This window comes from Budorcas taxicolor, chromosome 12 (genome assembly GCF_023091745.1).
Source record: "Budorcas taxicolor isolate Tak-1 chromosome 12, Takin1.1, whole genome shotgun sequence".
Classification (NCBI taxonomy): domain Eukaryota; kingdom Metazoa; phylum Chordata; class Mammalia; order Artiodactyla; family Bovidae; genus Budorcas; species Budorcas taxicolor.
The window spans coordinates 8765818-8793770 of NC_068921.1; positions in this window are offsets into that span (position 1 = coordinate 8765818).

Sequence of the window (27953 nt, forward strand, 5' to 3'; positions counted from 1 at the left end):
TAAATTTAAATTTTAGAGAATTATTAATAATAAAGTAACTAACTCCTAGATCCACTCATTCACTTCACCTAAGTTTAGTATTTTGCCACATTTGTGTTATTGCATTCTTGGTTTTGTTGATTGGAAAAAAAAAAATAAATGTACAACCTAAATGTTGAGAAGTATGTTTATTTGGCAGCCTTTTAGAGGACTTCAAGTCAGGAACACGGCCTCTCAGAACAGTTCTGAGGGACTACATTAAAGGGGTAAAGAAAGGAGCCCGGATCTACAGGAGTTTTGCAACAAAGACCAAGTAGTCGGAACATCAAAAGGTTATTGTTAATTAAAGAAAACCAGACATCATGTTAGTGAATTTAGAGCCTTTCTGTATGGGAAGATATAAGAGTATGGGGTCCTTAAAATCGTTCCTTCACTTTGCATATCAGCCTTCTAAGGCCAGTATCCTTTGCTTTCCCATTCTGAGTCCCCTCAGGGTGCACCACTGTGGGTGTAGTGGCTGATGGAATGAAGGCCAGAACATCCTTTATTCACTGATATGGCAGAGAGCATTCCTAGTCCACAGTCTCTTTCTACCTGTCTCTCTTTCTCTGTGAACACATCTGTACTGTAAAATATATGACATACAAATCATCCTACTAAAACAGAATGATTTTGGGGTTTTTTGTTAGATTAAATTGTATAGTTCAAGCATTGTGTCAAAAAGTTACTTGGCTTAGATTATGTTCCATTTTCAGTATGGTTACATAATTCATTTGAAATGAGTTTGGGTTCATTTGTTTCTCTTTATATTAAATTTTAAGTCTTTTTATCCCTCTTATCTATGTTGATTAATTTTATGTGGGACAGTAGCACATTCCTTAAAGTCAAAAGGATAAGAAAAGTAATACTTCAGGGGGCGGTCCTAAGATGGCAGAGGAATAGGACGGGGAGACCACTTTCTCCCTCACAGATTCATCATAAGAACATTTCAGCACTGAGTAAATTCCACAAAAAAACTTCTGAATGCTGGCCGAGGACATCAGACACCAAGAAAAGCAGATCATTGTCTTCAAAAACAGGTAGGAAAAAATACAAAAGATGAAAAAAGAGACAAAAGAGGTAGGGAGGGAGCTCCATCCCAGGAAGGGAGTTTTAAAAAGAGAAAAGTTTCCAAACATCAGGAAACACTCTCGCTGCTGAGTCTGTGGCGAGCCTTGGAAGCACAGAGGACAACATAACAAGGAGCAAAAATAAATAAATAATTAAAACCAACAGATTACGAGCCCAACGGTAACTCCCCCAGCAGAGAAGCAGCACAGACACCTGCATCCACCATTAGCAAGTGGGGGCTGGGCAGGGAGGCATGGGCTGCAGTGCTTTTTAAGAATTTGACCAGAATGCCCTGAGTTTAACCAGAGCGAACTAACTTGGGCTAGCAAACCGGACGTGGAATAGCTACCACACGAAAAGCTCTAACATAAGACATCACCAGGACCACGCACAGAACAAAGGACGGAACAGAATTAGCTGGCTGCAGACCATCCCCCTCCAGTGACAGGCAGCTAGAGCTGGAAGGGCTGGAAGGGGGCAATTGTAGCCCCAGAGAGACATTAACTACCAAAACTGCAATCAAGCTTCTTTGCTAACTAAAACTTCTTGGGGTTCTGAGCAGTCACCATCTGCCAGAGAAGGGGTGCCAGTTGTACTCCCAGAAAACTGAGCAGCAGGGAAGGGAAAGGTGATAAGTCACAGCAACCATGCTCACCAAACACCTGAGCTATTCAGACCTGAGAAGGGAACAAAACGCAGGCCCAACCGAGTCTGCACCTCTAAGGACTACCTAAGTGCCTGAGTCTGAGCAGCTTATACTGGGGAGGTGCGTGCAGCCTAAGGCAGGCCTCAGACGGTTCCCAGCAGAGCAACCTAGAGCCTGAGTGGTGTGCACCGTGAGTGGGAGCAGGCCCAGCGTGGCTAAGATATTGTGAGCACATGCCAGTGTTATTTGTTTGCAGCATCCCTCCCTCCCCACAGTGCTACTGAACAAGTGAGCCTAAAAAAAAAAAATCAGACACTGAAGAGACCAGCAAACAGAAGAAGCTAAAACAGAGGGAACTGCCTTGGAAGTGACAGGTGCAATAGATTAAAACACTGTCATTAGTACAGATTACATAGGAAGGGCCTATAGATCTTGAGAAATATAAGCCAGACCAAGGAACTATCCGAAAATGAACTGACCCCACACTGCCCACAACACCACCAGAGAAAGTCCCAGATATGAATTTACTATTTTTATGATCATTCCTTTTCTGTTGTTGTTTGTTTTTTTCTTCTTTTTTAACATTTTTAAATTTTTAAGTCCTCTATTTCTCCTTTAACTTTTATTTTTATAATCTATAATTACTTTTCCAAAAAAAAAAAAGAAAGACCCTATTTTTAAAGCAAACACCATATATATTTTTTTGTGCTTGTTGTTGTTTTTTAATAATTCCTGTGACTTTTTTTTTTTCTTCTTCTTCTCTTTAATATTGTATTTTTGAAAATCCAACCTCTTCTTTAGATTTTTAATCTTTGCTTTTTGGTATTTGTTATCAATTTTGTACCTTTAAAAACCCATTCTTCAGTACCCATTTTTACTTGAGAGTGAGATTACTGGCTTGACCACTCTCTCCTCCTTTGGAATCTCCTTTTTCTCCACCAGGTTGCCTCTGTCTCCTCTCTCCCCTTTCTCTTCTCTACCCAACTCTGTGACTCTCTGTGTGTTCCAGACAGTGGAAACACTTAGGGAACTGGTTACTGCCTGGATCAGTCTCTCTCCTTTTCATTCCCCTCTTTTATCCTCCTGGCCACCTCTGTCTCCTTCCTCTCTCTCCTCTTCTCTCTATAACTCCATGAACATCTCTGAGTGGTCCAGACTGTGGAGTGCACATAAGGACATGATTACTGGCTAGCTTGATCTCTCCTCTTTTGATCCCACCTCATCTCATTCCAGTCACCCCCAATTCCCCCTCCCTCTTCTCTTCTTCATGCAACTCTGTGAACCTCTCTGGGTGTCCCTCAATGTGGAGAAACTTTTCATCTTTAATCTAGATGTTTTATCATCAGTGCTGTATAGATGGAGAAGTCTTGAAGCTACTTTAAAAATAAAACTGAAAACCAGAATCAGGAGGCTTAAGTCCAAATCCTGAGAACATCAGAGATCTCCTGACTGCAAGGAACATTAATCAATAGGAGCTCATCAATGCCTCCATACCTACACTGAAACCAAGCACCAGCCGAGGGCCAACAATTTCCAGAGCAAGTCATATCATGCAAATTCTCCAGCAACACAGAAACACACCCCTGAGCTTCAGTATACAGGCAGCTCAAGTTACTCCCAAACCACTGACATCTCATAACTCATAACTGGACACTTCATTGCACTCCAGAGAGAAGAAATCCAGCTCCACCCACCAGAACTCTGACACAAGCTTCCCTAACCAAGAAGCCTTGACAAGCCACTGATACAAGTTTCCACCCACAGCGAGGAAACTCCATAATAAAGAGAACTCCACAAATTGCCAGAATACAGAAAGGCCACCCCAAATGCAGCAATATAACTAAGATGAAGAGATAGAGGAATACCCATCAGGTAAAGGAACAGGATAAATGACCACCAAACCAAACAAAAGAGGAAGAGATAGGGAATCTACCTGATAAAATATTCCAAATATTGATAGTGAAAAGGATCCAAAATCTTGAAATCAAAATGGAATCACAGATAAATAGCCTGGAGACAAAGATTGAGAAGATGCAAGAAAGGTTTAAGAAGGACCTAGAAGAAATAAAAAAGAGTCAATATATAATGACTAATGCAATAAATGAGATCAGAAACACTCTGGAGGCAAGAATATTGGAGGCAGAAGATAGGATTAGTGAAATAGAAGATAGAATGGTAGAAATAAATGAATCAGAGAGGAAAAAAGAAAAAATGAATAAAGAGAAATGAGGATAATCTCAGAGACCTCCAGGACAATATGAAACACACCAACATTCGAATTATAGGACTCCCAGAAGAAGACAAAAAGAAAGACCATGAGAAAATACTTGAGGAGATAACAGTTGAAACTTCCCTAAAATGGGGAAGGAAATAATCACCCAAGACCAAGAAACACAGAGAGTCCCAAACAGGATAAACCCAAGGTGAAACACCGCAAGATGCATATTAATCAAATTAACAAAAATTATTAATACTAATATTATTATTAAAATATTAAAAGCATCAAGGGAAAAACAACAAATAACACACAAGGGGATTCCCATAACAATAACAGCTGATCTTTCAACAGAAACTCTTCAGGCCAGGAGGGAATGGCAAGACATACTTAAAGTGATGATAGAAAATAACCTACATCCCAGATTACTGTACCCAGCAAGGACCTCATTCAAATATGAAGGAGAAATCAAAAGCTTTACAGACAAGCAAAAGCTGAGAGAATTCAGCACCGCCTAACTAGCTCTCCAACAAATCCTAAAGGATATTCTCTAGACAGGAAGCACAAAAAGGGTGTATAAACCCGAACCCAAAACAATAAAGTAAATGGCAGTTCTATTGGCAATTTTTTAAGGAATCTCCACACTGTTCTCCATAGTGGCTGTACTAGTTTGCATTCCCACCAACAGTGTAGGAGGGTTCCCTTTTCTCCACACCCTCTCCAGCATTTATTGCTTACAGATTTTTGGATCACAGACATTCTGACTGGTGTGAAGTGGTACCTCATTGTGGTTTTGATTTTCATTTCTCTAATAATGAGTGATGTTGAGCATCTTTTCATGTGTTTGTTAGCCATCCATATGTCTTCTTTGGAGAAATGTCTATTTAGTTCTTTGGCCCATTTTTTGATTGGGTCGTTTATTTTTCTGGAATTGAGCTGCATAAGTTGTTTGTATATTTTTGAGATTAGTTGTTTGTCAGTTGCTTCATTTGCTATTATTTTCTCCCATTCAGAAGGCTGTCTTGTCACCTTGCTTATAGTTTCCTTTGTTGTGCAGAAGCTTTTAATTTTAATTAGATCCCATTTATTTATTTTTGCTTTTATTTCCAGAATTCTGGGAGGTGGATCATAGAGGATCCTGCTGTGATTTATGCCGGAGAGTGTTTTGCCTATGTTCTCCTCTAGGAGTTTTATAGTTTCTGGTCTTACATTTAGCTCTTTAATCCATTTTGAGGTTATTTTTGTGTGTGGTGTTAGAAAGTGATCTAGTTTCATTCTTTACAAGTGGTTGACCAGTTTTCCCAGCACCACTTGTTAAAGAGATTGTCTTTACTCCATTGTATATTCTTGCCTCCTTTGTCAAAGATAAGGTGTCCATAGGTGTGTGGATTTATCTCTGGGCTTTCTATTTTGTTCCATTGATCTATATGTCTGTCTTTGTGCCAGTACCATACTGTTTTGATGACTGTGGCTTTGTAGTAGAGCCTGAAGTCAGGCAAGTTGATTCCTCCAGTTCCATTCTTCTTTCTCAAGATTGCTTTGGCAATTCGAGGTTTCCCACTGCTGGGCATACACACCAAGGAAACCAGAATTGAAAGAGACACATGTACCCCAATGTTCATTGCAGCACTGTTTATAATAGCCAGGACATGGAAACAACCTAGATGTCCATCAGCAGATGAATGGATAAGAAAGCTGTGGTACATATACACAATGGAGTATTACTCAGCCGTTAAAAAGAATTCATTTGATTCAGTTCTGATGAGATGAATGAAACTGGAGCTGATTATACAGTGAAGTAAGCCAGAAAGAAAAACACCAATACAGTATACTAAAACATATATATGGAATTTAGAAAGATGGCAATGACGACCCTGTATGCAAGACAGGAAAAAAGACACAGCTGTGTATAAAGGACTTTTGGACTCAGAGGGAGAGGGAGAGGGTGGGATGATTTGGGAGAATGGCATTCTATCATGTATACCATCATGTAAGAATTGAATCACCAGTCTATGTCTGACGCAGGATACAGCATGCTTGGGGCTGGTGCATGGGGATGACCCAGAGAGATGTTATGGGGAGGGAGGTGGGAGGGGGGTTCATGTTTGGGAACACATGTAAGAATTAAAGATTTTAAAATTTAAAAAAAAAAAATTACAAAAAAATAAAAAAATAAAAAAAAAAAATAAAGTAAATGGCAACAGGATCATACTTATCAATAACTACCTTAAACGTAAATGAGTTGAATGCCCCAACCAAAAGAAAAAGGCTGGCTGAATGGATATAAAAACAAGACCCTTATATATGTTGTCTACAAGAGACCCACCTCAAAACACGGGACACATACAGACTGAAAGTGAAGGGCTGGAAAAAGATATTCCATGCAAATAGAGACCAAAAGAAAGCAGGAGTGGCAATACTCATATCTGATAAAATAGACTTTAAAACAAAGGCTGTGAAAAGAGATAAAGAAGGCCAGTACATAATGACTAAAGGATCAATCCAAGAAGAAGATATAACAATTATAAATATATATGCACCCAATATAGGAGCACCGCAATATGTAAGACAAATGCTAACAAGTATGAAAGGGGAAATTAACAATAACACAATAATAGCGGGAGACTTTAATACCCCACTCACACCTACGCACAGATCAACTAAACAGAAAATTAACAAAGAAACACAAACTTTAAATGATACAATAGACCAGTTAGACCTAATTGATATCTATAGGACATTTCACCCTAAAACAATGAATTTCACCTTTTTCTCAAGTGCTCATGGAAACTTCTCCAGGATAGATCACATCCTGGGTCATAAATCTAGCCTAGATAAATTAAAAAAAAATTGAAATCATTACAAGCATCTTTTCTGACCATAATGCATTAAGATTAGATCTCAATTACAGGAGAAAAACTATTAAAAACTCCAACATATGGAGGCAGAACAACACGCTGTTGAAAAACCAACAAATCACAGAAGAAATCAAAAAAGAAATCAAAACATGCATAGAAACAAATGAAAATGAAAATACAACAACCCAAAACATGTGGGACACTATAAAAGCAGTGCTAAGAGGAAAGTTCATAGCAATACAGGTATACCTCAAGAAACAAGAAAAAAATGAAATAAATAACCTAACTCTACACCTAAAGCAACTAGAAAAGGAAGAATTGGAGAACCCCAGGGTTAGTAGAAGGAAAGAAATCTTAAAAATTAGGGCAGAAATAAATGCAAAAGAAACAAAAGAGACCATAGCAAAAATCAGCAAAGCCAAAAGCTGGTTCTTTGATAGGATAAATAAAATTGACAAATCATTAGCCAGACTCATCAATAAATAAAGGGAGAAAAATCAAATCAATAAAATTAGAAATGAAAATGGAGAAATCACAACAGACATCACAGAAATACAAAGGATCATAAGAGACTACCATCGGCAACTATATGCCAATAAAATGGACAATGTAGAAGAAATGGACAAATTATTAGAGAAGTACAACTTTCCGAAACTGAACCAGGATGAAATAGAAAATCATAACAGACACATCACAAGCACGGAAATTGAAATTGTAATCAGAAATCTTCCAGCAAACAAAAGCCCAGGTCCAGATGGCTTCACAGCTGAATTCTACCGAAAATTTAGAGAAGAGCTAACACCGATCCTACTCAAACTCTTCCAGAAAATTGCAGAGGAAGGTAAACTTCCAAACTCATTCTATGAGGCCACCATCACCCTAATACCAAAACCTGACAAAGATGTCACAAAAAAGAAAATCACCTGCCAATATCACTGATGAACATAGATGCAAATATCCTTAACAAAATACTAGCAATCAGAATCCAACAACACATTAAAAAGATCATACACCATGACCAGTGGGCTTTATCCCAGGGATGGAAGGATTCTTCAATATCCACAAATCAATCAATGTAATTCACCACATTAACAAATTGAAAAGTAAAAGCCATATGATTATCTCAATAGATGCAGAGAAAGCCTTTGACAAAATTCACCATCCATTTATGATTAAAACTCTCCAGAAAGCAAGAATAGAAGGAACATACTTCAACATAATAAAAGCTATATATGACAAACCCACAACAAACATTATCCTCAATGGAGAAAAAATGAAAGCATTTCCCCTAAAGTCAGGAACAAGACAAGGGTGCCCACTTTCACCACAACTATTCAATGTAGTTCTGGAAGTTTGGCCACAGCAATCAGAGCAGAAAAAGAAATAAAAGGAATCCAAATTGGAAAAGAAGAAGCAAAACTCTCAGTTTGCTGATGACATGATCCTCTACATAGAAAACCCTAACTCCACCAGAAATTTACTAGAGCTAATCAATGAATATAGTAAAGTTGTGTGATATAAAATATACACACAGAAATCCCTTTCATTCCTATACACTAATAATGAGAAAGTAGAAAAAGAAATTAAGGAAACAATTCCATTCACCATTGCAACAAAAAGAATAAAATACTTGGAAATATATCTACCTAAAGAAACTAAAGACCTATATATAGAAAACTATAAAACACTGATGAAAGAAATCAAAGAGGATGCTAATAGATGGAGAAATATACCATGTTCATGGATTAGAAGAATCAATATAGTGAAAATGAGTATACTGCCCAAAGCAATCTACAGATTCAATGCAATCCCTATCAAGCTACCAGAGGTATTTTTAACAGAGCTAGAACAAATAATTTCACAATTTGTATAAAATACTAAAAACCTCGAATAGCCAAAGCAATCTTGAGAAAGAAGAATGGAACTGGAGGAATCAACCTGCCTGACTTCAGGCTCTACTACAAAGCCACAGTCATCAAGACAGTATCGTACTGGCACAAAGACAGAAATATAGATCAATGGAACAAAATAGAAAGCCCAGAGATAAATCCACATACCTATGGACACCTTATCTTTGACAAAGGAGGCAAGAATATACAATGGAGTAAAGACAATCACTTTAAAAAGTGGTGCTGGGAAAACTGCTCAACCACTTGTAAAAGAATGAAACTAGAACACTTTCTAACACCATTCACAAAAATAAACTCAAAATGGATTAAAGATCTAAATGTAAGACCAGAAACTATAAAACTCTTAGAGGAGAACATAGGCAAAACACTCTCTGACATTAATCACAGCAGGATCCTCTATGATCCACCTCCCAGAATACTGGAAATAAAAGCAAAGATAAACAAATAGGATCTAATTAAAATTAAAAGCTTCTACACAACAAAGGAAACTATAAGCAAGGTGAAAAGACAGCCTTCAGAATGGGAGAAAATAATAACAAATGAAGGAACTGACAAACAATTAATCTCAAATATATACAAGCAACTCCGGCAAATCTATTCCAGAAAAATAAATGACCCAATAAAAAAAATGGGCCGAAGAACTAAATAGACATTTCTCCAAAGAAGACATACAGATGGCTAACAAACACATGAAAAGATGCTCATCACTCATTATCAGAGAAATGCAAATCAAGACCACAATGAGATACCATTTCACACCAGTCAGAATGGCTGCGATCCAAAAGTCTACAAGCAATAAATGCTGGAGAGGGTGTGGTGGGACTGCAAACTAGTATAGCTACTATGGAGAACAGTGCGGTGATTCCTTAAAAAACTGGGAATTGAACTGCTTTATGACCCAGCAATCCCACTGCTGGGCATACACACTGAGGAAACCAGAATTGAAAGAGACACGTGTACCACAGTGTTCATCACAGCACTGTTTATAATAGCCAGGACGTGGAAGCAACCTAGATGTCCATCAGCAAATGAATGGATAAGAAAGCTGTTGTACATATACAAAATGGAGTATTACTCAGCCATTATAAAGAATACATTTGAATTCGTTCTAATGAGGTGGATGAAACTGGAGCTGATTACACAGAATGAAGTAAGCCAGAAAGAAAAAAACCAATACAGTATACTACAAATAGCTGTGAAAAGAAGAGAGGCGAAAAGCAAAGGAGAAAAGGAAAGATATAAGCATCTGAATGCAGAGTTCCAAAGAATAGCAAGAAGAGATAAGAAAGCCTTCTTCAGCGATCAATGCAAAGAAATAGAGGAAACAACAGAATGGAAAAGACCAGAGATCACTTCAAGAAAATTAGAGGTACCAAGGGAACATTTCATGCAAAGATGGGCTCGATAAAGGACAGAAATGGTGTGGACCTAACAGAAGCAGAAGACATTAAGAAGAGATGGCAAGAATACATGGAAGAACTGTACAAAAAAGATCTTCACGACCCAGATAACCATGATGACGTGATCACTAATCTAGAGCCAGACATCTTGGAAAGTGAAGTCAAGTGGGCCTTAGAAAGCATCACTATGAACAAAGCTAGTGGAGGTGATGGAATTCCAGTTGAGCTGTTTCAAATTCTGAAAGATGATGCTGTGAAAGTGCTGCACTCAATATGCCAGCATATTTGGAAAACTCAGCAGTGGCCACAGGACTGGAAAAGGTCAGTTTTCATTCCAATCCCAAAGAAAGGCAATGCCAAAGAATGCTCAAACTACCACACAATTGCAATCATCTCACATGCTAGTAAAGTAATGCTCAAAATTCTCCAAGCCAGGTTTTAGCAATACGTGAACCATGAACTCCCTGATGTTCAAGCTGGTTTTAGAAAAGGCAGAGGAACCAGAGATCAAATTGCCAACATCCTCCGGATCATGGAAAAAGCAAGAGAGTTCCAGAAAAACATCTATTTCTTCTTAGTGACTATGCCAAAGACTTTAACTGTGTGGATCACAATAAACTGTGGAATATTCTGAAAGAGATGGGAATACCAGACCACCTGACCTGCCTCTTGAGAAATCTGTATGCAGGTTTGAAGCATCAGTTAGAACTGGAGATGGAACAACAGACTGGTTCCAGATAGGAAAAGGAGTATGTAAAGGCTGTATATTGTCACCCTGCTTATTTAACTTCTATGCAGAGTACATCATGAGAAACGTTGGACTGGAAGAAACACAAGCTGGAATCAAGATTGCCAGGAGAAATATCAATAACCTGAGATATGCAGATGACACCACTCTTATGGCAGAAAGTGAAGAGGAGCTGAAAAGCTTCTTGATGAAAGTGAAAGAGGAGAGTGAAAAAGTTGGCTTAAAGCTCAACATTCAGAAAATGAAGATCATGGCATCTGGTCCCATCACTTCATGGGAAATAGATGGGCAAACAGTGGAAACAGTGTCAGACTTTTTTGGGGGTGGGCTCCAAAATCACTGCAGATGGGGACTGCAGGCATGAAATTAAAAGACTCTTACTCCTTGGAAGAAAAGTTATGACCAACCTAAATAGCATATTCAATCCGTCTAGTCAAGGCTAGACGGTCATGTGGTCATGTATGGATGTGAGAGATGGACTATGAAGAAGGCTGAGTGCTGAAGAATTGATGCTTTTGAACTGTGGTGTTGGAGAAGACTCTTGAGTCCCTTGGACTGCAAGGAGATCCAACCAGTCCATTCTGAAGGAGATCAGCCCTGGGATTTCTTTGGAAGGAATGATGCTAAAGCTGAAGCTCCAGTACTTTGGCCACCTCATGCGTAGAGCTGACTCATTGGAAAAGACTCTGATACTGGGTGGGATTGGGGGCAGGAGGAGAGGGGGACGACTGAGGATGAGATGGCTGGATGGCATCACAGATGCGATGGACGTGAGTCTGATTGTACATCGGGAGATGGTTATGGACAGGGAGGCCTCGCGTGCCGCAGTTCATGGGGTCACAAAGAGTCGGACATGACTGAGCGACTCAACTGAACTGAACACATATATATGGAATTTAGAAAGATGGTAATGATAACCCTGTATGCAAGAAAGCAAAAGTGACACAGATGTATAGAACAGACTTTGGACTCTGTGGGAGAGGAAGAGGGTGGGATGATTTGGGAGAATGGCATTGAAACATGTGTACTATCATGTAAGAAATGAATCGCCACTCTATGTTCATTACAGGATACAGGATGCTTGGGGTTGGTGCACTGGGATGACCCAGAGAGATGATATGGGGAGAGAGGTGGGAGGGGTGTTCAGGATTGGGAACTCATGTACACCCTTGGCGAATTCATGTCAGTGTATGGCAAAACCAATACAGTATTGTAAAGCAAAATAAAAATAAATAAATAAATAAAAATGCCTGGAAAAAAAAAAAGAAAGAAAAGAAAAGCAATACTTCAAAAAATTATTTGTTCCCTCTTTCATTCCATTCTCTTCTACTACACTGGAAATCAGTTTCATTAATTTTAGTTTATTCCCTCTTTGCATCTTTTTGCAAATATATATAGTCATACACAAAACACATACATTATTTTGTTTATTTTCCTTAATATTTTACACAGAGAACCACATTGATTTTTTTTTTTTAATGGCTTTTTTTTTTTTTTTTTTTTGGATTTCATTTAACAAACTATGCTGGGAAACTTTCTATAGAAACTCATGTAAATTTTCCTCATTCTTTATTAGGGCTTCCCATGTGGCTCAGTTGGTTAAAAAAAAAAAAAAAATCCATGTGCTGATGCAAGAGACATGGATTCAATCCCTAGGTCAGGAAGATCCCTGGAGAAGGAAATGGCTACGCACTCCAGTATCCTGCTTGGGAAATCCCATGAACAGAGAAGCCTGGTGAGCTACAGTCTATCGGCTTACAAAAGAGTTGGGCACAACTTAGTGGTTAAACAGCAACAACAACATTCTTTCTTATATATGCATTGTAAGCATTGCATGTGTTTCCTTAAGCTTTGGTGTCAGCCAGTCTCATTAGTTTGATACTTTAGGTAGCTTCCATTATTTTGTAATTGAAAAAATATCAGCAACAACACTACTTTTGTTATATTTTTCCAATGTCATAACTTATTTTAATGGAAGATAAAGAGAACAAACATTTAACCAAAACAAAATTTACTACTTACATTTCATTTCAAAAAAAGAGCATGTGAACTGTATAATTATTCTTCTTTTATGATAAATAAATCTATTTTATAACTAGACATTCATGTAAAAGTACTTTATGTGAAATTATACAAAATTGAATGTGATAATTTACCATGAACAATGAGTAGAAAGAAAGTGTGTGTTTGTGTCAGCATATCACGGAAACATGGAATATGAATGCCTGTTTCACACACTAACATCTGAAATTGCAAATGTGCTCAGGTTGTTGAAGGGTTTTATTCACTTAATTAATTAGGTAGACATTATTTTGGAAGTGATTATGTTGTATATCACTGTCCTGGGCTCTTAAATCCTTAAAATTTGGTGTATATGTTTTATTATTATTTAGTTTCTAGTCTTAATATGAGACAAAGGCCATGAAGTGATAATATCATACAAAGCCTTTCCTTTTTACTTTTCATGTATTTCATGAAGCTTCACATAAACTGGTTTATTCTTACTTTTATCTTTATTATATAACCAAATAATTTAGGATGAAGATTACTATAAACGTATAGAAACATGTTCTTCACTTAATTTATCTCCACTATCATTATTACATGGTTTCCAATATTTGTCATGAAAAAAGCTGTAGGAAAAAACTGATGCTTATCTTCAGCTCAGTTCAGTTCAGTCACTCAGTCGTGTCCGACTCTTTGCGATCCCATGAATCGCAGCACGCCAGACCTCCCTGTCCATCACCAACTCCCGGAGTTCACTCAGACGTCAATCAAGTCAGGATGCCATCCAGGCATCTCATCCTCTGTCGTCCCCCTCTCCTCCTGCCCTCAATCCCTCCCAGCATCAGAGTCTTTTCCAATGAGTCAACTCTTCCCATGAGATGGCCAAAGTGCTGGAGTTTCAGCTTTAGCTTCAATCCTTCCAAAGAAATCCCAGGGTTGATCTTCAGAATGGACTGGTTGGATCTCCTTGCAGTCCAAGGGACTCTCAAGAGTCTTCTCCAACACCTCAGTTCAAAAGCATTAATTCTTCGGCACTCAGCCTTCTTCAAGTCCAACTCTCACATCCATACATGACCACAGGAAAAACCATAGCCTTGACTAGACGGACCTTAGTCGGCAAAGTAATATCCCTCTACATTTGTGATTACTATAAGTACTTTAGGGGTTAAATTGTTAACAATTCTGTAGTAAAATAGTTACCTTGAAGTCTAGAGATTACAATTTAATTCTTCTTCTTAAAAGATTGTTCAACAAGTGCTCATAAAAAAAAATAAAGATACTTGCAACTGAACAGTATTTTAATAATCAAGTTATTTTCCTATAACAGTCATGTCCTATTGTGTTCATTATGTGGCATTTTCTGTGTTAAACACTCTATTTATTTAATTCTCATAAGTAAGTATCTGATGAGGAGTTTGCCTCAGACAGTTCTTCAGTTCTGATTTACATATATTATTACAGTGTGTGTGTGAGCCAAAGAGAGAATGAAAGTGTTAAAATAAATAAATCAGTTAAAAAATCCAGTAGCATTTGTTCTTCCAGTTGAATGAAAAAAAGTTTAAGGTAGTCTGCAAAACTAGGAAAACACTCTCAGAGTATGTTCAGTTTAAAATATCCAAACAACCAGAAAATATTGATAAAAATTTTGATGCAGTGTAAATTATATGGAAAACAGATAATGATCCAGGGAGAAAGGCCATCAAATAGATCTTTATATGACAGTGTATGTGATGGAGTCACCTATCATCAGGATATTAATTGAAGTTTATATTAATTCAGTGGTAGATAATGTACAGAAAGAATATTTGAACTTTGATAATATTTGGATAAAAAATAAGAATTCAAGAAAAAGTTTAAATATCAGTTACCTGACATATGTCTTCAATATATGTGAAAACAATAAATTAAAAAATAAAATAAATCTCATCATATATATGTTATACTATAGGAATAAGAGTTAAACAGAAACCTAAAGTAAAATCAAAATTTCTTAAATGTTGGTCTCAGAATAAAAAAATACAATTAACAATAAAAAATATTATAGTATGTTACATGATGTTCACAATTGTTCTTTAAAATTGTAGTGAAGTAAAATTTAATAATGCTGTCTTTGTACACAAAAATGCTTCTGAAAATATCTGGTTATATGCAAGAATAAAACCCCTCCAACCCTTTCATTGATACCGTGGCCTTAAAATGAGAAACGATTCATATTACTAATTGCTTACTGTGTGTCAGAGACTGTGCAAAGAAGATTTTTTCCCACACTTTCCCATTAAACCCTTTAACATTCTATGTAGCAAATACAATTATTCCCCTAATTTTCCAGATGAGGAAACTGAGATACAATTTGTTTCAAGTTAATGATAGAGCAGATGTTGAAATATAAACAGTCTGATTCCAGAGATCAGTAAGATTAATCTTGATTTACTTTTTAGTTAGTTTGTTTTGAGTTTTTGCTTCCTTAATATTTTCTTCTGAATCCTTCAGGTCTTATGGAGAAATAGTTAAGGGGAATAAAAAGAAAACACCCTTAATATTCTTGAATCACAAAATGAAAATTTCTAAATTATAGGCAGGGAGAAATGACGGTGAATTCTGGATAAGTAATGTGAAAAATAAATAAAAGACGAATAATCTATCAGAATGTATTAAAGAGAGATCTAGATGGCAAGGATGAGTGAACAAGAGAAGTATTTTAATAATCCCACACAACAAAAATTAAATAAAGATGCTGATAATAGATACGTTATGGACACAAATTGAGCAAGAATTATGAGAGTAGATTTTGGAAGGGTTGGAAATTTATATTGGGCAGGCATCTAAATGAGAGATCTGCAAAACAGGATGATGAAAATATGCAACTGTAATGGTGAGATAAACCAGTAATATTTGAAAATCATTTCATCTAAATAAGGGTAATATGAGGTCATAGAAACTACTAAAGCAACCAAACAAAACTTTTTTTGAGTAAAAAGAATAAGCCTGAGAACAGACTTTAGGGGAAAACTATTACATATAGGATCTGTGGACTGCTCAGAGGAAGTATAAAAGAGTTTTAAAAGGTGCAAAGAAAGAACACTGCGCATAAGAAAATGATAAAAATATATGAAATTCCTGGAACAAAAAATAGTTTATGAAAGAAGAGAAGGTAGAACATAAGATTAGAGATAATTCAGTGAGATGGATCACTTGCTGTTAACGCTTTAATCAGTTATTCAGAGATTTTAGTACAGACATTGCATCAAATATATAAATATGGTAGAGTGTCATGAATCAATGAAATAAAATGTATAATCATTTTTTCGTAACGTGGAGTGCACTAAAATTTGATTTTAAGCTGAAACAATAAAAACATTGTATGCAATTTTAAATGGGAAAATAATTTTTACATATATTTGATATCCTTAGGATTCAAATTCAAGGTAGGAAATTTTAGCTTGAGAAGGCATAAAGTGAATAATTCCCTCTTAGACACAGGGGTGGGGAATGCAGAAACAAGGCTGTGGAAGCAAATAGAAATCATTTTAAGATGGAGAGAAGGAAGCTAAGGAAATGATATCAGCAACTTAGATCTCAGGAAAAATAAGAGGTGAGAGAACCTACAAAGTAGAGGTGGGATGTGTGAGAAGACTAAGGAGACATCGTGAAAACTGTAGTGATAAGTTCCCAATAAATCAATACAAGATGAATACAAGAAACATAGGAATGAAGGGATATAAATTACTTTATGATTGCTTTTTTAATTGGAAGTTAACTGCTTTACAATGTTGTGGTATTCTCTACCATACAGTACAGCTAATCAGTCATCAGTTCAGTTCAAAAACCCAGTCCATCAAGTCAGTGAAGCCAGTCACTCTTCTCATCCTCTGTTGTCCCCTTTTCCTCCCATATTCAATCTTTCCCAGCATCAGGGTCTTTACCAGTGAATCAGTTCTTTGCATCAGGTGGCCAAAGTATTGGAGTTTCAGCTTCAGCATCAGTCTTTCCAATGAATATTCAGGATTGATTTCCTTTATGATGAACTGGTTGGATCTCCTTGCAGTCCAAGGGACTCTAAAGAGATTCTTCAACATCAGGGTTCAAAAGTATCAATTCTTCCATGATCAGTTTTCTTTGTAGTCTACCTCTTATATCCATACATGTCTACTGGAAAAACCATAGCATTTACTAGACAGACATTTGGTGACAAAGTAATGTCTTTGCTTTTTAATATGCTTTCTAGGTTGGTCATAGCTTTTCTTCCAAGAGGCAAGCATCTTTTAATTTCATGGCTCCAGTCTCCAGCTGCAGTGATTTTGAAGCCTAAAATAAAGCCTCCCACTGTTTCCCCATCTGTTTGTTATGAAGTAATGGGACCGGATGCCATGATCTTATATTTTTCTGAATGCTGAGTTTTAAGTCAGTCTTTTTCATTCTCCTCTTTCATCTTCATCAAGAAGGTCTTTAGTTCTTCTTCGCTTTCTGCCATAAGGGTGATATCATCTGCATATCTGAGGTTATTGATATCTCTCCCAGTAGTTTTGATTCCAGCTTGTGCTTCATACATCCCTGCACTTCACATGATATACTCTGAATATGAGCTAAATAAGCAGGGTGACAATATGCAGCCTCAAAGTACTCCTTTTCCGATTTGGCCCCAGTCTATTGTTTCATGTCCAGTTCTAACTGATCCTTCTTGACTTGTATACAGATGTCTCAGGAGGCATGTCAGGTGGTCTGGTATTCCCAACTCTTTAAGATTTTTTTTGCAGCTGGTCGTGATCCACACAGTCTAAGGCTTTGGCATATTCAATAAAGCAGAAGTAGATGCTTTGGGGGAACTTTCTTGCTTTTTTGACGATACAACGGATGCTGACAATTTCATCTCTAGTTCCTTCACCTTTTCTAAATCCAGCTTGAACATCTGGAAGTCACAGTCCATGTATTATTGAAGCCTGACTTGGAGAATTTTGAGCATTACTTTGCTAGCATGTGGTATGAGTGCAATTGTCTGTAATTTGAATATTCTTTAGCATTGCCTTTCTTTGGGATTGGAATGAACACTGACATTTTCCTGTCTTGTGGCCATTGTTGAGTTTTCCATTTTGCTGGCATATTGAGTGCAGCATTTTCACAGCATCATTTTTGAGGATTTGAAATAGCTCAACTGGAATTCCATTGCCTCCCTTTGCTTTATTCATAGCAATACTTCCTAAGGTCCACTTGACTTCGCATTCCAAGATTTCTGGCTCTAGATGAGTGATCACACGGTGCTGATTATCTGGGTCATGAAGATCTTTTTGTACAGTTCTGTGCATTTTTGCCACCTCTTCTTAATATCTTCTTCTTCTCTTGGGTCTATACTATTTCTGTCCTTTATTGTGCCCATCTTTGCATGAAATGTTCCCTTGGTGTCTCTAATTTTCTTGGCGAGATCTCTAGTCTTTCCCATTCTATTATCTTCCTCTATTTGTTTGCATTGATCACTAAAAAAGGCTTTCTTATCTTTTCTTGCTATTCTTTGGAACTCTGCATGCAAATGGGTATATCTCCTTTTCTCCTTTGCCTTTAGCTTCTCTTCTTTTCTCAGCTATTTGTAAGGCCTCCTCAGACAACCATTTTGCCTTTTTGCATTTCTTTTTCTTGGGGATGATCTTGATCCCTGCCTCTTGTACAATGTCAGGAACCTCCATCCATAGTTCTTCAGGCACTCTATCAGATCTAGTCCTTTGAATCTATGTGTCACTTCCATTGTATAATAATAAGGGATTTGATTTAGGTTATACCTGGACAGTCTAGTGGTTTTCCCTACTTTCTTCAATTTAAGTTTGAATTTGGCAACAAAAAGTTCATGATCTGAACCACAATCACCTCATAGTCTTGTGTTTGCTGACTGTATAGAGCTTCGTCTTTGGCTGCAAAGAATATAATCAATTATTTCATTATTGACCCTCTGGTCATGTCCATGTATAGAGTCTTCTCTTGTGTTGTTGGAAGAGGGTGTTTTCCTATGACCAATGTGTTCTCTTAACAAAACTCTGTTAGCCTTCACCTTGTGTCATTCTGTACTCCAAGGCCAATTTTGCCTGTTAATCCAGGTATCTCTTGATTTCCTACTTTTTCATTCCAGTTCCCTATAATGAAAAGGACATCTTTTTAGGGTGTTAGTTCTAGAAAGTCTTGTAGGTTTTCATAGAACCATTCAATTTCAGTTTCTTCAGCATTACTGGTTGGGGCACAGACTTGAATTACTGTGATATTGAATGGTTTGCCTTGGAAACCACAGAGATCATTCAGTCATTTTTGAGATTACATCTAAGTACTGCATTTTGGACTCTTTTTTGACTTTGAGACCTACTCCACTGCATTTCTTCTAAGGCATTCTTGCCCACAGTGATAGATATAATGGTTTTCTCAGTTATTTCACCATTCCAGTCCATTTTAGTTCACTGATTCTTAAAATGTTGATGTTCACTATTGCCATTTCCTGTTTGACCACTTCCAATTTAACTTGATTCATGGACCTAATATTCCAGGTTGCTATGCAGTATTGTCCTTTACAGTATCTGACTTCACTTCCATCACCAGTCATATACACAACTGGGTTTTGTTTTTCTTTGGTTCCATCTCTTCAGTCTTTCTGGAGTTGTTTCTCCACTGTTCTCCAGTAGTATGTTGGGCAACTACCGACCTGGGGAGTTCATCTTTCAGTGTCCTTTCTTTTTGCTTTTTCATATTGTTCGTGGGGTTCTCAAGGCAAGAATGCTAAAGTGGTTTGCCATTCCCTTTTCCAGTGAACCATATTTTGTCAGAACCCTCCACCATGACCCATCCATCTTGGGTGGCCCAACATGGCATGACTCATAGTTTCATTGAGTTAGAAAGGATGTAGTCCATGTGATAAGTTTGATTAGATTTCTGTGATTGTGGTTATCATTCTGTCTTCCCTCTGATGGCTGAGGAAGACTTTCTAATCTCCTCTCGCTATTCTTTGGAACTCTGCATTCTTATGCTTGTATCTTTCCTTTTCTCCTTTGATTTTTGCTTCTCTTCTTTTCACAGCTATTTGTAAGGCCTCTTCAGACAACCATTTTGCTTTTTCGCATTTCTTTTCCATGGGAATGGTCTTGATCCCTGTCTCCTGTACAATGTCACGAACCTCCATCCATAGTTCATCAGGCACTCTATCTATCAGATCTCGTCCCTTAAATCTACTTCTCACTTCCACTGTATAATCATAAGGGATTTGATTTAGGTCATATCTGAGTGGTCTAGTGGTTTTCCCTACTTTCTTCAATTTAAGTCTGAATTTGGCAATAAGGAGTTCATGATCTGAGCCACAGTCAGCTCCTGGTCTTGTTTTTGTTGACTTTATAGAGCTTCTCCATGTTTGGCTGCAAAGAATACAATCAATCTGATTTCAGTGTTGACCATCTGGTGATGTCCATGTGTAGAGTCTTCTCTTGTGTTGTTGGAAGAGGGTGTTTGCTATGACCAGTGCCTTCTTGGCAAAACTCTATTGGTCTTTGTCTTGCTTCATTCTGTATTCCAAGGCCAAATGTGCCTGTTACTCCAGGTGTTTCTTGACTTCCTACTTTTGCACTCCAGTCCCCTATAATGAAAAGGACATCTTTTTTGGTTGTTAGTTCTTAAAGGTCTTGTAGGTCTTCATAGAACCATTCAACTTCAGCTTCTTCAGTGTTACTGGTCGGGGCATAGACTTGGGTTACTGCGATATTGAATGGTTTGCCTTGGAAACAAACAGAGATCATTCTGTCATTTATGAGATTGCATCCAAGTACTGCATTTCAGACTCTTTTGTTTACCATGATGGCTACTCCATTTCTTCTAAGGGATTCCTGCCTGCAGTAGTACATATAATGGTCATCTGAGTTGAATTCACCCATTCCAGTCCATTTTAGTTCGCTGATTCCTAGAATGTTCATGTTCACTCTTGCCATCTCCTGTTTGACCAGTTCCAATTTGCCTTGATTCATGGACCTGATATTCCAGGTTCCTATGCAATATTGCACTTTACAGCATCGGACTTTGCTTCTATCACCGGTCACATCCCCAACTGGGTACTGTTTTTGCTTTGGCTCCATCCCTTCATTCTTTCTGGAGTTATTTCTCCACTGATCTCCAGTAACATATTGGGCACCTACTGACCTGGGGAGTTCCTCTTTCAGTATCCTATCATTTTGCCTTTTCATAATTTTCATGGGGTTCTCAAGGCAAGAATACTGAAGTGGTTTGCCATTCCCTTTTCCAGTGGACCACATTCTGTCAGACCTCTCCACCATGCCCGCCCATCTTGGGTGGCCCCAGAGGGCATGGATGGTTTCATTGAGTTAGACAAGGCTGTGGTCCTAGTGTGATTAGATTGACTAGTTTCCTGTGATTATGGTTTCAGCGTGCCTGCCCTTTTGCAACACCTACCGTCTTACTTGAGTTTCTCTTACCTTGAACGTGGGGTATCTCTTCACAGCTGCTCCAGCAAAGTGCAGCTGCTGCTCCTTACCTTGGAAGAAGGGTATCTCCTCACCGTTGCCCCTCTCGACTTGGAACGTGGACTAGCTCCCTGAGGCCCTCCGGCCCCCACGCAGCCACCGCTCCTTGGACGTGCAAAGAAATAGAGGAAAACAACAGCATGGGAAAGACTAGAAATCTCTTCGAGACAATTAGAGATACCAAGGGAAAATTTCATGCAAAGATGGGCTTGATAAAGGACAGAAATTGTATGGACCTAACAGAAGCAGAAGATATTAAGAAGAGGTGACAAGAATACACAGAAGAACTATACAAAAAAGATCTTCATGACCAAGATAATCACAATGGTGTGATCACTCACCTAGAGCCAGACATCCTAGAATGTGAAGTCAAGTGGGCCTTAGAAAGCATCACTATGAACAAAGCTAGTGGAGGTGATGGAATTCCAGTTGAGCTACTTCAAATCCTGAAAGATGATGCTGTGAAAGTGCTGCACTCAATATGCCAGCATATTTGGAAAACTCAGCAGTGGCCACAGGACTGGAAAAGGTCAGTTTTCATTCCAATCCCAAGGAAAGGCAATGCCAAACAATGCTCAAACTACCACACAATTGCACTCATCTCACATGCTAGTAAAGTAATGCTCAAAATTCTCCAAGCCAGGCTTCATCAATGCGTGAACCATTAACTTCCTGATGTTCAAGCTGGTTTTAGAAAAGGCAGAGGAACCAGAGATCAAATTGCCAACTTCTGCTGGATCATGGAAAAAGCAAGAGAGTTCCAGAAAAAGATCTATTTCTGCTTTATTGACTATACCAAAGCTTTTGACTCTGTGGATCACTATAAACTATGGAAAATTCTGAAAGAGATGGGAATACCAGACCACCTGACGTGCCTCTTGAGAAACCTCTATGCAGGTCAAGAAGCAGCAGTTAGAACTGGACATGGAACAACAGACTGGTTCCAAATAGGAAAAGGAGTATGTCAAGGCTGTATCTTGTCACCCAGAGTACATCATGAGAAACACTGGACTAGAAGAAATAGAAGCTGGAATCAAGATTGCCAGGAGAAATATCAATAACCTCAGATATGCAGATGACACCACTCTTAGGGCAGAAAGTGAAGAGAAAGTTAAAAGCCTCTTGATGAAAGTGAAAGAGGAGAGTGAAAAAGTTGGCTTAAAGCTCAACATTCAGAAAATGAAGATTATGGCATCCAGTCCCATCACTTCATGGGAAATAGATGGGCAAACAGTGGAAACAGTGTCAGACTTTATTTTTTGAGGCCCCAAAACCACTGCAGATGGTGACTGGAGCCATGAAATTAAAAAACGCTTACTCCTTGGAAGAAAAGTTATGACCAACCTAGATAGCATATTCAAAAGCAGAGACATTACTTTGCCAACTAAGGTCCGTCTAGTCAAGGCTATGGTTTTTCCTGTGGTCATGTATGGATGTGAGAGTTGGACTGTGAAGAAGGCTGAGTGCCAGAGAATTGATGCTTTTGAACTGTGGTGTTGGAGAAGACTCTTGAAAGTCCCTTGGACTGCAAGGAGATCCAACTAGTCTATTCTGAAGGAGATCAGACCTGGGATTTCTTTGGAAGGACTGATGCTAAAGCTGAAACTCCAGTACTTTGGACACCTCATGGGAAGAGTTGACTCATTGGAAAAGACTCTGATGCTGGGAGGGATTGGGGGCAGGAGGAGCAGGGGACGACAGCGGATGAGATGACTGGATGGCATTACTGACTCAATGGACGCACGTCTGAGTGAACTCCGGGAGTTGGTGATGGACAGGGAGTTCTGGCATGCTGTGATTCATGGGGTCGCAAAGAGTCAGACATGACTGAGAGACTGAATTGAACTGAACTGAACTGTAGGTAATTGGGGTTTCCTCAATGGCCCTAGTGGTAAAGAACCCTCCTGCCAATGCAAGAGACATTAGAAACCTGGGTTCAATCTTTGGCTCAAGAAGATCCTCTGGAGAAGGTCATACAACCCACACAAGTATTCTTGCTTGGAGAATCCCATGGACTGGGGAGCCTGGCAGGTTACAGTCCATAGGTTCACAAAAAGTTGGACATGATTGAAGCGACTTAGCATGCATTCATGCTCTGTCAAGAAATAGTTTAAAAAACTGCCATATTACCACGGAATATATATGAGAATAAAATGCAATGCAACATACTTGATGATATTTAAGTGAAAAAACTCAACATTTAGAAAACTAAGATCATGGCATCCCGTCCCATCACTACATAGCAAATAGATAGGGAAACAGTGGAAACAGTGACTGCCTTTATTTTTCTGGGCTCCAAAATTACTGCAGATGGTGATTGCAGTCATGAAATTAAAAGATGCTTACTCCTTGGAAGGAAAGTTATGACCAACCTAGACAGTGTATTAAAAAGCAGAGACATTACTTTGTCAACAAAGTTTCATCTAATCAAAGCTATGTCTTTTCTAGTAGTCATGTATAAATGTGACAGTTGAACTATACAGAAAATTGAGCACTGAACAATTTATGCTTTTGAACTGTGATGTTGGAGAAGACTCTTGAGAGTCCCTTGGACTGCAAGGAGATCCAACCAGTCCATCCTAAAGGAAATCAGTACTGAGTGTTCATTAGAAGGACTGATGTTGAAGCTGAAACTCCAATACTTTGGCCACCTCATTTGAAGAGCTGATTCATTGGGAAAAGCTCTGATGCTGGGAAAGATTGAAGGTGGGAGGTTAAAGGACGACAGAGGATAAGATAGTTGGATGGCATCACCGACTCAATGGAAATTAGTTTAAGTAAATTCCGGGAGTTGGTGATGGACAGGGAGGCCTGGCGTGCTTCAGCCCATGGGGTCTCAAAGAGTCGGACATGACTGAGCGACTGAACTGAAGTGTAAAAAAGCCACTCTCAAAAGGATACATATGGAAGAATTCCATGTATGTAAAACAAATATTTGTAAAACAAATATTTATAAAGATGCAAGTCAGCTAATGGATACCAACATTTGATGGGAAGTTGCAGGAAATGAATGCAGTTATGAAAAGGTGACATAAGAGTTTTGTGATTGTATGAGTATTTTGACTGCGGTAATCATAATGCAAGGCTAGATATAAGCCAAATGCATAGAACAACACACACATACACACACACACAAAGGAGTGCATATATAAATGGTGTAATTTACTAAGATCTATGCAAGCTTCTAGGTAATCAATCCCTTCAATTGTGTCTGACTCTATGCAACCCTATGGACTATACCCTGCCAGGCTCCTCTGTCTATGGATTTTTTTTTTTTTTTTTTTTTAATGCAAGAATACTGGAGTGGATTGCCATGACCTCTTCTGAAGATCTTCTCGATCCAGGGACTGAACCTGCCTCTGTCTCCATCTCCTTCATTGCAGGTGGATTCTTTACCAGTGAGCCACGTGGGAAGCTTCTATAGATTAAACTAAAGTAAGTCTGTTGATTTTCATATTGCATTATAAGGTGTAAGAAAGGAAGGTGTGAAAATGCTGTATTTTCTGTACATTTCTTTGCATCCAGCCAAGCGTCTATACTATTTATATTTAAAATAAAAAATTAAAAATAGAGTATGAGAACTAAAAAAAAAAAAAAAAAAAAAGAAAAAAGGTTAGAAAGACTGCAATTTGGGATTAAACATGATTTTGCAGGTTGGAGTTTCTTATAAGGGAGGAGATGAGTAGACATTTTTTAAGGAATAGGATAAATTTTGGAAGAAAAAAGAGTAAAAAAGAATTGTTTAATAAAAGAGTCAAGAATAATTTCTAAAATATTTTATTTGAAGCTTGGCTATGTTCATTTTTCATTCCAGTATTGTTTGTCAGTCACTAAGTCATGTCCAGCTCCTTGCAACCCCATGGTGTGCAGCACAGCAGGCTTCTCTGTCCTTCACTACGTCCTGGAGTTTGCTCAAATTCACATCCATTGAGTTGGTGATGCTATCTGATCATCTCATCCTTTGCCACCCTCTCCTCCTCTTGCTTTCAATCTTCCCCAGCATCAGGGTCTTTTCCAGTGAGCAGCTCTTCACATCAGGTGGACAAATATTGGAGCTTCAGCTTCAGCGTCAGTCCTTCCAATGAATATTCAGTGTTGATTTCCTTTAGAATTGACTGGTTTGATCTTGCTGTCCCAAGGACTAAAGAGTCTTCTCCAGCACCACAATTTGAAAGCTTCAATTCTTTGGTTTTCAGCCTTCTTTATGGTCTAAGTCTCACATCCGTACATGACTACTGGAAAAAACATAGCATTGACTATATGAATCCTTAATAGGAATAGAGAAAGATAGCCATCATTCCAGCAGATAGTGATTTCAAGGGAAATGGAAATTAAAATATGGACATAGAGTTATGTCTACGTAATTATTAGAATATGAAGAATGGAAAATCATCTTCACAGTAACTTTAGACCTGAATAAGAAATGGCATACTTTACTAAGTAAGTAAATGGATTTGTATTACCTTATATAAATGTTTTTCAATTCAGTAAACTCTTTTACTATTCAGTTTGTTAAACTGTCTAACAATCCAAGATAAAAGAATGTTCAAAAGTCTAACTCCAAACAGTAGCCCCTTATGTTTATTGAAACATTATTTACAACAGCCAAGACGAGGAAACAAAGTAACTGTCCATTAATGGATGGAGGAATAAAGAAAATGTGGTATATACATGCAATAAAATACTATTCAGGGATAACAAAAAAAGAAATCCTGCTACTTGTGACAACATTGATTATTCTTAAAGACATTATGATAAGTGGAAAAGAAAGACACAGAAAGACAAATACTATATGATCTCATTTACATGTGGAATCTGAACAACAAATAAATTTTGATACTGTAAAATATATATGTGTGTGTGTATATATATATATATATATATATATATATATATAGCCAGAGTGGTTTGACAATGAGTTAAGGTACTCAAAATGTACAGATTTCAAGTTGTAGAATAAATAAATCCTGTAATATACAACTGTAACCCTAGCCTAGTTAATAATACTATGGTATTTATTTTAAAAGTGCTAAAAAAGTAAATCCCCAGATTTTTTATCTCAAGAAAAAGAAAAATGTGTAATTATGCAATATGTTGAACATTATTTAGACTTTCTGTTATTATTTCACTATATATATATGTATATCAAATCATTATGCTATACATCTAAAACTAATACTATGATATAAGTGAGCTTTATCTCAATAAAATAAATTTTGAAAAGAATATCTAGGTTTTCCCTGAAAGGAATATTCAGTATTATTTAGCTAATTAATTTTAATAAGAAATGAATGTTACTAGAATAGATTGGACACTATTAAAAAACACTATAGCATGTAATAAAATTCAAAAATATTGTTGGTAAGATACATAGAATTAAAGAAAACAAAGAAAAATGAAAGAGTAATAAGATTATACTTTCAAGCAATTATAAAAATATAAACTCATCTATAATAAGTTACTTAAAATTAATCTATTCAATGACTGTTGATTAGCTAATAGTGAAAAATTAAATACTTGTTTGTAGTTTAATATGCTGGTTTTTTAGATTAGATTGGTTTTCTAGTATAAATCACAAGTTATTAGACAATTCATGTGCATGTAAATTGTAAACTTAACTGATGCTAAAATAATGCACTTTCTTTGTCAATCCTTATTTTTGCTTCAGAAATTTTAATAATAAATTTTCTTTTAATGTATTTTTCTGAAAAGCTTGTGAAAATCATTGGTAGCCACTTTTAACTATAAGATTACCCACCCATCATAAAGATATTAGAAGTATTTTAGTAGACAAAAAAGCATGATCCATACCATTTATTATAAACAGCATTTTATCATATATATATATTTTTCTGAATTAGCAAACAATAAGAGTACCACAATTTGATTTGAAACATTTCAGAATTATTTCATTACAATCCTCGGGGGGTGGGTGTTTGGGGTTGTGAAGTCTTATTAGGATGAATATACACTGATGGATGAAGAAATAAGTATTTTATTATTCTTATATAAAGTTTTAGTTTTTTTGTATTTTAATATAAGAAAACATTTTAAAACCTTAGACTGTTTTATTCACTGGGGCAAAAGAAGTATGTGTCAGTATTCAGATATTTTAAAATAATGAAATATATTGAGTATATTTTATCACTTTAATAAAAATATATGTTCAATATCTCTAATTTTCTCAGAAATATTTTTCAATCTACTATATTATGGACAAATTTCTTTATCAATATAATGCATTCACTATATTGGCATTACACTATTCATAGAAGATTGGACAGATTTAATAAAATATACAACTTCTATATTCATAGAAGATAGGACAGATTTAATAAAGTACACAACTATCATTTAACAAAAAAAGGAAAATATCACAGAAATTGTGGCTTTTCAGAACAAAATACATTTGTAAACCAAATTAGTTATTCATAATTTAGTCATCCTTTTCTAGGATATAAGAAATTTTGTAGATAATGTCAAATTCACTGTACTCTTTTGAAATTACAGGATGAAAACAGGTTTCTAAGAAAAAATAAGCAATTTTACTCAAATTATTTGATCATGATAAAGGTCTAAGTCATCAAG